Raw genomic sequence first — 13,787 nt, forward strand, 5'->3', positions numbered from 1 at the left:
ATTCCAGGACTCTGGGATCATGACCTGAACCAAAGGCAGACGCTTAATGACTAAGCCACCCAGGTGCCCCCAAACGTTCTATATTTTTATGTAACCATATAAACATTTATCCTTTATGCTTTTGTTGCATTGCCCTTATGCTCATAGAGAACTTCCTTATATAGATGTCAGCTAAATACTAAGCTATATTTTCTCTGAGTTATTAAGGATGATTTTTTTTTAAAGTTTTTTTATTTGAGAGAGTGAGCAGGAGAGAGTAAGCATGACCGGGGATGGAACAGAAGGAGGTGGAAAAGCAGACTCCCTTCTGAGCAAGGAGTCTGACAAGTGGCTTGATCCCAGGACCCGAGGACCCCAGGATCATGACCTGAGCAGAAGACAGATGCTTTACTAACAGAGCTATCCAGGGTCCATGCTGATATTGTTTTTAAATTCAACTCTTATTTGCTACCTTTGGGTATCTTTTAGTTTCTAATGTCATATGCAGCTCTTACCTGCTTTTTTGTCCAAAGCTCTAATCATCTCAAACATCATAATTTGAATAATATGTGATTTTCCTACTGATTCATGTTATATCCTTAATCAGGTTTTAGGCTCTTTTATCTACCGTAAGAATTATAAAATCTCAGGAATTATCTATTTTAGTCCATTAGTTGGTCTCAGTTATCATAATTTACTCTCAAGGAACAGAATAAAATGCCCCTGAAAGTATACAACACGATAATATAATTGAATTTTTATCTGAGCCTGAGCTCCTGGAAAACATCAAAGTTTAAGAAATCACCCACCCTTTTGTGCTCCAGAAAAGACTTGCTGCAAAGAAGCACTATTCCCATAAACCTTGAATAAGACTACAGATGCCTTCATTTTTTTTTTAAGATTTTATTTATTTATTTGACAGACAGAGATCACAAGTAGGCAGAGAGAGAGGAACGGAGGGAAGCACACTCCTTGCTGAGCAGAGAACCCAATGCAGGGCTTGACCCCAGGACCCTGGGATCATGACCTGAGCTGAAGGCAGAGGCTTTAACCCACTGAGCCACTCAGGCGCCCCTACAGATGCCTTCTTTCTTTACTTATCATAAGACCACATACAGACCTCCAGATTCTATTCATAAATTATTATCTGAACTGTTTAATGCCACTGATCAATGGGAACAAATGCTTGTTCAACAAACCTGTGTTAAGATGCTTTCCTTCATCCAGGCCCTAAGCTTCAATTTATACTCTGTTTGAGCCAGTATACCACCCCTCATTAATTGCACCTCTAGAGACAAGGCTGGCCTTATAAAAATAATAAAAATAATTTTCCAATCCTATTCTTACTTCACTATGCCACACTACCCCTTGTTTATTCCTCGTATAAAAAACAAATTCTTTTTACTCTTGAAAAGCTTGCAGATCTTATGGTAACAGAGTTCTTGTGTAGCAGTTCCTTTCCCTCCTTGAAACAATCTTTACAATACTATCTCTCTTTACTAAACCTCATTTGCTTATTTGAAAAGACTCACTCATTACCTTTTACTACCAAATTTTTCTATCCTATACTTACATGCTCCTAAGAACAAATCGTTTTGCTAAAACTGCCCCCCCATTTAAGCTTTTTAAAAACGTAAATCAACAAACCAAAAAAAGCAGAAACAGATCCATGAATACAGAGAACAAGCTGATGTTTGCCAGAGGGAAAGGAGGTGGAGGGATGGGAAAAATGGGGTATGGGGAGTGGGAGGGTACAGTCTTCCACTTATGCAATGAATAAATCATGAGAATTAAAGTCAGCATAGGGAATAGGATCAATGGTACTGGAATGGTGGCTACACTTGTGTTGAGCTTAAGGTAATGTACAGACTTGTTAAATCACAATGTTTCATACCTGAAACTAGACATTGTGTGTCAACTACAGGTCAAAAAAATTACTGAGGTATAATTGATATACAACTACTACATCCATTTAAAAGGTACAGTTTGATGAGAATTGCCATGTGTATAATCTCTGTGAAACTCCCATTCCAAGTGATACATGGAACATTTCTATCACCCCTAAAAGTTTCCTCGAGTCTCAAATGAGTCTCTTGCAGAAAGTTTATCAATGGGTCTTGCTTTATTTATCCAATCTGACACCCTGTGTCTTTTGACTGGGGGCATTTAGTCCATTTACCTTTGGAGTTATTATTTAAAAGATATGAATAAGGGTGCCTGTGTGGCTTAGTCATTAAACGTCTGCCTTTGGCTCAGGTCATGATCCCAGGGCACTGGGGTTGAGCCCTGCATCAGGACCCCTGCTCAGCAGGAAGTCTGCTTCTCCCTTTCACTAACCTTGCTTGTATTCTGTCTGTCTCTGTCAAATAAGCAAATAAAATCTTAAAAAAAAAAAAGAAAAAAGAAAGATATGAATTTAGTACCATTGTATTACCTGTAAAGTCACTGTTTCTGTATGTTGTCTCCCTTCCTTTCTTGTCTATGTTCCTTTTGGGCTCTCTTTGCTTAAAGGATCCCCTTTCACATTTCTTTCAGGCCTGGTTTGGTGATCACAAGTTCTTTTAGTTTCTGTTTGTCCTGGAAGTTTTTTTCTCTCCTTCTATTTTGAATATCATCCTTGCTGGTTAAAGTATTCTTGCCTGCATATTTTTCTCATTTAGCACCCTGAATATATCATACCTTTCTGGTCTGCCAGGACTCCATGGGTAGGTCTGCTGCCAGTCTAATGTTTCTACTACTGTAGGTTATGAACCTCTTATCTCAAGATGCTTTCAGGATTTTCTCTTTGTCCCTGAAATTTGAAAGTTTCACTATTACATGTAAAGGTGTTGACCTATGTTTATTGATTTTGGGGAGGATTCTCTATGCCTCCTGAACTTGAATGCCTACTTCTCCATATTAGGGAAGTTCTTCACTATAATTTGCCCCAATATACCTTTGGCCCCTCTGTTTCTCTTTTCCCTTCCTCTGGGATCCCAATTATTCCAACATTATTTCACTTTATGGTATCACTTATCTCTTGAATTCTCCCCTCATGATCCAGTGATTATTTCTCTCTCTTTTTCTAAGCTTCTTTATTCTCCATCATTGTGTCTTCTATATCACTAATTCCACTTTCTGCCTCATTTAACTAGCAGTTAGAGCCTCCTTTTTAATTGCATCTCGTTAATAGGCTTTTTAAATTTCAACTTGATTAGATTTTAGTTCTTTTATTTTTCCAGAAAGGGATTCTCTGGTGTCCTCTCTGCTCTTTTCAAGCCCAGCTAGTATCTTTACAATCGTTATTTTGAACTCTAGTTCCAACATCTTACTTCTATCCATACTGATTAGGTCCCTAGCAGTTAGTACTGCCTCTTATTCTCTTTTTTGAGGTGCATTTTTTCATCTTGTCATTCTTTACAGAGAAGAATAGATGAACAAGAGAAAAAATAGTAAAATGGCAGCAAAGACCTTAGAGAAATAGACACTAAACAAATCAGAAGAGGCCCAAAACTACAATAAATAAATAAATAAATAAAATTTAAAAAATTTTTAAAAACTGAGAGAATATACTCAGACAGGTGAACAGAACAGAGCTTATACTGGATCCTGTGCATATTTTGTTCTGCTTGTTAGAAAATTACATCCCAAAATTGTAAAGAAAGAAAAATTTATATATGTTCAAAGATAGAATTAAATACAGTGAGAGGATAGAATGTAACTGTGAAGATGAATATTAAAAAAGATTTTAACAAAGAAAAAGAGGAAGGAAAAAAGAGAGAGAATTTATCAGTCAGGTGAAGAGAACAGAGCATCACACTAGATTCTGGGTGTATTTTGCTCCATTTGTAGAAGAAACTGCATCCCAAAATTGTAAAGAAGGAAAAACTTACATATATACAAAAATAAATTTGAATACAATGAAAGGATAGAATATAATTGTAAAAATGAAAGTTAAAAAAGATTTTTAAAAAAGAGTTGATAAAATAAGAAATTGGTTGGAAAAAGAAAGAGAAAAAAAATGAAAATGAAAAACTAAAGAATTGTGGGGGAAAAAACATGAATTCTATATATTATTTCCCCCTAACACTGCAGTTGTGCAGTTCTGTGTGATCAGTAAGCTTGGTCTTGGCCAGGTGTTTTTACTGATCTTCAGAGGGAGAGGCCTTTTGCACTGATTCTCAGATGTCTTTGCCCCATGCAGAATTGCACCACTCTTGCCAGGGGGCCAGACTAAGTAAGTGACCTTGGTTTGCTCTGTGTGGTTTTTGTTTCCAGAAGGCTTTCTATGCAGCATTAGAGGATGAGGATGAAAATGGGAGCCTCCCAATCTCCAGCCCCAGGGCAGAAAGCTCAATGCCCCATTCCCTACTGCACTCTCAGGGAAAAGCAATCACTCTGTCTCCCTGGTCCTGTCCACACTCTGTGCTCACCTGCTCTGTGAGCTAGTGTTCTCTCTCTCTCTTTTAATTTCTCTCTTATTTATTTATTTGTCAGAGAGAAGGAGAGAGAGCACAAGCAGTAGGAGCAGTGGTCAGAAGGAGAAGCAGGCTTCCACTAAGCAAGGTCTATTGGTATGGGACTCTATCCCAGGACCCTGGGATCATGACCTGAGCCGAAAGCAGACGCCTAGCCAACTGAGCCACCCAGGCATCCCTGAGCTAGCATTTCTATCTCAGGCATGGCACCTTGTTTTAGACAAAACCAAAAGAAATCTGACAGAATGGGAGAAGATATTTGCAAATGTCTTATCAGATAAAAGGCTAGTATCCAAAATCTGTAAAGAACTTATCAAACTCAAGACCCAAAGAATAAATAATCCAATCAAGAAAGAGGCAGAAGACATGAATAGACATTTCTCCAAAGACAACATCCAAATGGCCAATAGACATGAAAAATGCTCCACATCCCTTGGCAACAAATCAAAACAAATCAAAACCACAGTAAGATACCACCTCACAGCTGCACCTGGGTGGCTCAGTGGGTTGGGCCTCTGCCTTTGGCTTGGGTCATGATCTTGGGGTCCTGGGATCGGGCCCCGCATTGGGCTCTCTGCTCAGCAGGGAGCCTGCTTCCCCCTCTCTCTCTGCCTACTTGTGATCTCTCTGTCTGTCAAATAGATAAAATGACTAAAATCTTAAAAAAAAAAAAAAAAGATACCACCTCACACAAGTGAGAATGGCTAAAGTTAACCACTTAGAGAATGACAGATGTTGGCAAGAATGCAGAGAATGGGGAACCCTCTTACCCTGTTGGGGGAATGCAAACTGATGTGGCCACTCTAGAAAATAGTATGGAGGCTCCTCAAAAAGTTGAAAATAGAGCTACCCTGTGACCCAGCAATTGCGTGAACAGGGATTTACCCCAAAGATACAAATGTAGTGATCCTGGGGGGGCATATGCACCCCAATGTTTATAGAAGCAATGTCCACAATAGCCAAACTATGGAAAGAACCTAGATATCCATCAACAAATGAGTAGATAAAGATGTGGTACATATACACAATGGAATACTACTTATCCATCAAAGAGTGAAATCTTGCCATTTTCAATGATGTGGACAGAACTAGAGCGTATTATGCTAAGCAAAATATGTCAATCATAGGAAGACAATTATCATATGACCTCACTAATATGTAGAATTTAAGAAATAAGGCAGAGGATCATAGGGGAAGAAAGGAAAAAATAAAATCAGAGAGGGAGACAAACATTAAGAGACTCTCAATCATAGGAAATGAAGTGAGGGTTGCTGGAGGGAAAGATGGGGTACTTGGGTGATGGACATTAGAGAGTACATGTGATGTAATGAGCACTGTCTATTATATAAGACTGATGAATCACTGACCTCTACCTCTGAAGCTAGTAATCATTATATGTTAATTTATTAAATTTAAATTAAAAATATAAAAAATGATAAAAGTTTCCTTGAACCACTTTCTATACAGCCCTTCTTCTGCCCTTGGCCCCATGCCAACACCAATGTGGGTTTGGTTTTTTTTTTTTTTTTGTCAGTATAGATCGGTTTGAATTTTCTAGAGTTTTATATATATAGAATCATACTCAGCATCATGCTTTTTAGACTCAAACACATTGTTATACATATTAGTATTATCATTTTTTTCCTATTGTTTGTATTTTTCCATAACTATGGGTATACCATGTTTTGTTTATCTGTTGGTTTATTGGTGGATATTCATGTTTTTCCCCCTAGTTTCTGGATACTGTGAATAAAGCTACTGTGAACATTTAAATACACATTTTTGTGTGGATATACATATTCATTTCTTTGGGGAAGAGTAAAAAGCCTAGGTCTGCAGGCAGTTATATTTAACTTTACTGAAACTGCCATAAAACTAACATTTTTCATTTTTTAAAAAAAGATTTCACTTATTTATTTGACGGTGGTGGGGGGGCGGTGCAGAGCACAAGCAAGGGGGAGGGGCAGGCAGAGGGAGAGAGAGAAGCAGGCTCCCCACTGAGCAGGGAGCCTGATGGGGCTTGATTGTAGGGCCCTGGGATCATGACCTGAGCCATCTAGGTGCTGACAATTTTACGTTTGTTTATTTGAGAGAGAGAAAGAGAGAGTGCACACAGGTGGAGTGATGTGGGGGGAGGGTGGTAGGGCAGGGAGAAAGGGACAGAAGCAAACTCTGTGCTGAGTTGGGAGCCCAACATAGGGATCAATCCCCAGAGCCTCAGATCATGACCACAGCCAAACCAAGAGCCCAGTGCTCAACCAAGTCACCCAGGTGCCCCCTACCACTTTACATGTGTACCAGCAGTGAATAAACCCCACTTAGGTTTGTACGAACATTATATAGTTTGGGAAGAAATGACGTGTTTTTTACATTTGGTTTTATACAGAGACAAATGATATTCATCTTCAGTTATCAGATGTTTTCATATCATCGGTGAATTTTTTACTTTTTTTCATCATATAGGACTTACTTCTGCTTAAGGTTAGTCCTAGGGATTTTATGTTTCTGTTATGATAGGGAACTTTTTGTAGTTTATGTTTTAACTGCTTACAACTGTCTTTTTCTCTTTTAAATACTTTAGTTTTCAGAATGGTTTTTGACTTAGAGAAAAATTGTAAGGCTAGTACGGAAAATTCCTTTACATCGAGCACCCACTTCCCCTATTATGAACACCTTACATCATCATGGTATATTTGTCACAATTCATAAGCTAGAATAAATACGTTATTATTTACTAGAGTTCACCTTTTATTCAGATTTCCTTTTTTCCCCCTTTGTTTTCCTTTTTTTGTTGTTCCAGCATCCCATCCAGGATATCATACATTTGCCACCAGGCGTGTTTTGACTCCTCTTAGCGAGAGGTTCTCAGACCTTTTGTTTTTGGTTTTGGTTTTAATTGCCTTGACAGTTTTAAGAAATACTGATCAGGTATTTTTGGAGCAAGTTCCTCAACTGGGAATTTATTAGATGTTTTTCTTAGATTAGACTGCAGTTAAAGTTTTGAGAAAGGAAGAAACCAGAGAACAATTGCCATTTTCATAATATCATCTCTCATCATGACTTATCACTGTTCATTGACCTTGACCATCTCACTGAGGGAGCATTTATCAGACTGTTCCACTGAAAAGTTACTCTCCCTCCAGTCCCTTTCTACACTATATTCTTTTTCAGGAAGTCACTATACACAGACTACATTTAAGGAGTGGGGAGTTATGTCTACATAAATTATTACATATCTCCATAAATTATTTGGGATTCTTCTGCATGGGGGATTTGTCCCTTCTCCTCCATTTTATTTATTTACTCGGTTATTTATTTATAGCTACATGAACTTCTATGTTGAGTTATTTATTTTGTGGCTCAAATTGTTCTAGTTTTGGCTGCTGGATACTCTTTCAGTTGGCTCCTTTGTCCCTTCTACAGACATCCATTTTTGTGTATATTTAAAAATCATTTTTATTTTTATCATTTGCTTACTCTGTGGCACTAGAAAATGCTGTGTAGGTTTGTTTTGAGTTTTTTAAAAATATTTTTTAAAAAATTTATTCATTTGAGAGAGAGAGAGTGAGGGCAGGAGCAAAGAGGAGGAGGGTCATTGGGAGAGGGAGAAGCAGTCTCCACACTGAGCTGGGGACCCCACTTTGGACTCCATCCCAGGACCCTGGCTGGGGTCATGACATGAGCTAAAGGCAGATGCTTAACTGACTAAGCCACCCAGGCACCCCTGTATAGGCTCATTTTGTATATTTCCTGTCCCAGGAATTTTCCCTTTCTCCATGGATCCCTGGTTCTTTTTATTACTGAATAGCATTAGAAAGCAAGAAATGGGTGTAGTTATATTTATTGCTATGGGGAATCTTGTTGCTCCTAAGCCCTGTCAGTTGACAGCACAAGGAAATATATGTCTTATACTGTGCATATATATATGTTTACACATATTTCTCAGTATTGACCATCTGTATCCATCTTTTTTTTTTTTTTAAGATTTTTTTAATTTATTTGACAGAGAGAGATCACAGGTAGGTAGAGAGGCAGGCAGAGAGAGAGAGAGAGAGAGAGAGGGAAGCAGGCTCCCTGCTGAGCAGAGAGCCCAATGGGGCACTCGATCCCAGGACCCTGAGATCATGACCTGATGAGCCTGAAGGCAGTGGCTTAACCCACTGAGCCACCCAGACACCCCCATCTGTATCCATCTTAACCTAAACATGAATTTATACTGATGTCTCCAATTCTGATCCATTACCATATGTATCATTCAAACCTCCAGCTCTTCTTACCTGTTCTCACATACTAAAATTCCTTTCCAAAGGTTCCTTTTCTATAAACCTTAGTGGCTTTAATTACATATTTTAGGATTTTTTTTTTTGTCCTCAGAAACCTTTATGTCTTCTGAAAACTAAGTAGTAATTTTGAATTGTTATACCAACATTCTTTAGATGGCAAATTTATGAATATATTTCATAATTTCTAGAGGCTATGCCTTTTTCTTTTCTTTTTTATTAACTTAAATTCAGTTAGTTAACATACGGTGTGTTATTAATTTCAGAGACAGAGTTCAATGGTTCATCAGTCTTATATGATATCCAGTGCTCATTATATCACGTGCCCTCCCTAAAGTCCATCACCCAGTTACCCCATTCCCCCATATTGAAAAGGATATGCCTTTTTCAATTTTCTAATGTAGCACTATCAAATATCTTTTAGTTTCTCCAGTAAGAAGCCTAAAGTAGATAAACCCATGCTTAGTATTTTATGTTTTAGTATTTTATCTTATTTGGAAACGATTCAGAGATTTAATTGTAAGCAGAAAGAGTTAGGGGTCCCTGTAAGAAAACAAACAAACAAAAAAGATAAGACATGGCTTCCTAGACACCAGAAGAGTCATTTTAGGCTCCCTGCCATCTTGTGATCTGGGCCTGACCAGCACTACTGGCCCAAAGTGAATTATCTTGCAGAACACTTCCTGGGATATATAGAAATTAAAAGAATAGACATCAGCAGTCTGAAATGATTTTAAAGGAATAAAAGAATGTAAGAACAAACAGCTACTATTAGGCCAGAAGACAGCCTAATCATATCAGGAACAGTAAACAGTGGTAAAACTGATGGTTCTGGTTCAGAAGTAAAGATCTCCTAAAAGCAATAATTCTTGAGTTATATTTGCAGGATTTAAACCCCTCTGAGCACTCAGATACTAGGTCAGCTAAAGACAGAGAATTGAGGGTGTTGACCTTTGTAGGCCCTTGTGACTTCTATCTGGCTCTGTCACCTTAAGATGACTTTTGCTCCGGGGTGCCTGAGTGGCTCAGTTGGTTAACTGTCTGCCTTCCCTGCCTTCCACGCTCAGGCCATGTCCTGGGATCAGCCTCTCTGCTCAGATACTGAGTCTGCTTCTCCCTCTCCTTCTGTGATCTCTCTCACTTTCACTCTCTCTCAAATAAATAAATCAAATCTTTAAAATAAAAAAGATGACTTTTGCCCCTTTTTTAGTGTGTTTCTATTGGCATTTATTTTTTTAATTAATTTCTTTTCAGCATAACAGAATTCATTGTTTATGCACCATACCCAGTGCTCCAAGCCATATGTACCCTCCATAATACCCACCACCTGGCTCCCCAAACCTCCCACCCTCCATCCCTCAGATTGTTTTTCAGAGTCCATAGTCTCTCACGGTTCATCTCCCCTTCCAATTTCCCTCAACTCCCTTCTCCTCTCCATCTCCCTATGTCCTCCATGTTATTTGTTATGCTCCACAAATAAGTGAAAACAATGGGCTCTCTCTGCTTGACTTATTTCACTCAGCATAATCTCTTCCAGTCCCGTCCATGTTGCTATAAAAGTTGGGTATTCATCCTTTCTGATGGAGGCATAATACTCCATAGTGTATATGGACCACATCTTCCTTATACATTTATCTGTTGAAGGGCATCTTGGTTCTTTCCACAGTTTGATGACCGTGGCCATTGCTGCTTATACCGTGGCCATTGCTGCTATGAACACTGGGGGTACAGATGGCCCTTCTTTTCACTACATCTGTATCTTTGGGGTAAATACCCAGTAGTGCAATGGCAGGGTCATAGGGAAGCTCTATTGTTAATTTCTTGAGGAATCTCCACACGGTTCTCCAAAGTGGCTGCACCAACTTGCATTCCCACCAACAGTGTAAGACGGTTCCCCTTTCTCCACATCCTCTCCAACACATTTTGCCCCAATTTTATGCTGAATTCTCCCATTGCTCAAGCCCCTTCATGAATATATATGTACTGTTACCTTAAAATTAGCCCCGGTTTTGTTGTTTTGGGAGACACTATGGTGGGGAAATATCCCCAGTGTTCTCCTTTACTTGTTTCAGGCAAAACCCTTCCTTTTCCTACTCTTTGTTTTGGTTTTATCTTTTGGTTCAGAGAGGGAAACCCAGTTCTGGGTAAAACAGTGACTATCTACAATTTAATTTAACTTATCCAAACTCTAATGTTTTAAGTTATCATAAAGATTTGGGTAACTGTTTAAGCAGACACCGTATTACTGAAAACTTCATTTATAAATTTTGATTTTGCCCATATCTTTTTAATTCACTTGTTCTTAACAATCATTTCTAGATTGTTATAAACATTTTACTAAACATTAGGCAAAATTGGCCATAATCCCAAGTTATTTTTTTGGTTAAAAGATCTTTTAGAACTTTAAATGAGCTTATTTAGCTAGAAAACTCAGGTAGAATAAAAGCTTTACATTTAATGCTGAGAACTTTAAAGATGCATCTCTCCTAATTAAACCATCAAACTTAAACAAACTCTTATAGAATATTTTCTGAGATCTCTTTAACTTGAATGTATTTGGGTTGGTTTCTATTATATTTCTTATAGTTTTTATGAATACTGATTTCTTTTTTTTTTTTAAGATTTTATTTATTTATTTATTTATTTGACAGATAGAGATCACAAGTAGGCAGAAAGGCAGGCAGAGAGAGAGGAGGAAGCCAGCTCCCTGCTGAGTAGAGAGCTGGATGTGGGGCTCGATCCCAGCACCCAGGGATCATGACCTGAGCCGAAAGCAGAGGCTTTAACCCACTGAGCCACCCAGGTGCCCCTGAATACTGATTTCTATAACTACTTGTTAAAACCAACTGACCAATTAAACAGAATTCTTTTACAAGTTCATATTGGCAATACCATCCAGAGGTAAAAAATTTTACACATCTACTGTCACCACTTAGACCTGAAGACCTGACCTTTACTGCTCATCTGCTTGCACTTAATGACCTTTGCCTCACTTTCTTCCTTAAGCTCTTCTTTCCAGCTTATCCCTTAACTCAGGGTAAAAGGAAAGCAAAACCACCCCTCCAGCTACAGCAAATTACCTCCAGCCAGCCCAGGCCACTCACAGCAGTGTGAGCTAAACCCTTGACTCCTCTCTGCACAGGTGGACTGGAATGACCTCAGGATTGACCTGTGACTACCTTTATCTCATTATAATACTAAAATCCCCAGCTAAGGAGGAGCACAAGCATCATCTGCATAACATAAGATGTGTGTCTAGGCAGGTTTCCTTAAGGTCTCTGCATAGGAGGACCAGGCTTTCCCATCTAAATAATCATCCTTACCCAAATACAAGGAACCCATCCACCCTTGCTTGGGGAGTCACAGCTTTGGAAGTTGTTCCCCGTGATCTCCTTACCTGCTGCAAAAAAGTTTTCTTTGTGTGGCTGTTCAACCTGGAGCAGTTTCTGACTACCCAATGAGGAACCCACATTGGTTTGGTATCTGTTAACTCCCGGTGTCCACAGCTCCATTTCCTTGGTGCTGTGGACCATTTCCTTTCTGTTAATGAGCACGTGAGGTAAAGGCTTACCTAAAAGAAAGATAATAAATGATAATGGAATGGGATCCTTAAAATCCAAAGAATTAAGCACTCCAACTTCCAGCACACCTGCTTATTTTATATATATGAACCATGGTCCCAGAAACCCAAAAACTCTAGAAGCTCGTTTTGTGTCCTAAAGAATTTGGCTTGGTAACCATCAGGTTGAGTGGCCCCCAAAAAGGCTGGGCAGAAATGTCAGTTGCATCCTATTTGCAGCTAGATTTGGCTGGAAGACATGTGGGTTAATGCCATTTTCACGTAGGGATCTACCCAAACTGCTATCAGCCTTCCAGAGAATTACAGCCTAGAAATATGATGGCCTTTCCAGGGAATGTTCCAGTTAGATATCATCATTTACAAAGTGCACCTGTAGGGCGTCTGGGTGACTCAGTAGTTAAGTGTCTGCCTTCAGTTCAAATCATGATCTCAAGGTCCGGGGATTGAGTCCTGCTTTGGGCTCCCTGCACAGTAGGGAGCCTGCTTCTCCCTCCCCCACTCCCCCTGCTTGTGTTCCCTTTCTTACTGTCTCTTTCTGTCAAAAAAATTAATAAAAATCTTGAAAAAAAAAAAAAGTGCACCTGAAACCAATCGTTCCCAAATTAAACAGAATGGGATGCCTCTTTTAATTGCCAAGCAGAAGCCTCTAAAAGTTTTCAGAATTCCAAAATAGTTTCATTGAAAGATTCATTGCAAAATGCTAATGAAAAATTGAAGACATAAGAGGTACCTAAAATAAGACTGTAAGACTGGCTAACTCCTACTGCTCCCCTCTTCCTTCCTTCAAGTACTCATTCTACTAATCCTCTGTCTGAATTGTTTTTCCACTCTGAAGGGACTACACAACCATAATCTAAAGTCTACCAAGTTAATGGCCTTGCAGATACGCTCATATCTACCTTCACAGGAGGGCCCCCATATGGGCTCCTCCCAGAGTTTATGAAACTAAGGGACATTCTGGTAAACGGCTATGTTATTCCCTGAAACAGCTAAGGGGAAACTCTGGTACATACCAGAGCCTACAGAGGGGATCCTGGGAAAACTGGCAGGAGGCAGCAAAGGGTGAAAATTCTTTTTTTTTTTTTTTTTAAAGATTTTATTTATTTATTTGACAGAAAGAAAGAGATCACAAGTAGGCAGAGAGACAGGCAGAGAGAGAGGAGAAAGCAGGATCCCTGCTGAGCAGAGAGCCCAATGCTGGGCTTGATCCCAGGACCCCAGGATCATGACCTGAGCCTAAGGCAGAGGCCCCAACCCACTGAGCCACCCAGGCGCCCCAAGAGTGAAAATTCTTACATTGTTCCTCTGAATCTCTTGTCTACAGTGTCCAGTCTAAAGAGGACAATAAAACTTCAAGTTGTTGGGACTCCTGGGTGGCTCAGTAGGTTAAAGCCTCTACTTTCAGCTCAGGTCATGATCCCTGGGTCCTGGGATCAAGCTCTGAGTCAGACTCTCTGCTCAGCAGGGAGCCTGTTTCCTCCCTTTGACTCT

Source organism: Mustela lutreola, chromosome 5 (assembly GCF_030435805.1).
Source record: "Mustela lutreola isolate mMusLut2 chromosome 5, mMusLut2.pri, whole genome shotgun sequence".
Classification (NCBI taxonomy): Eukaryota; Metazoa; Chordata; class Mammalia; order Carnivora; family Mustelidae; genus Mustela; species Mustela lutreola.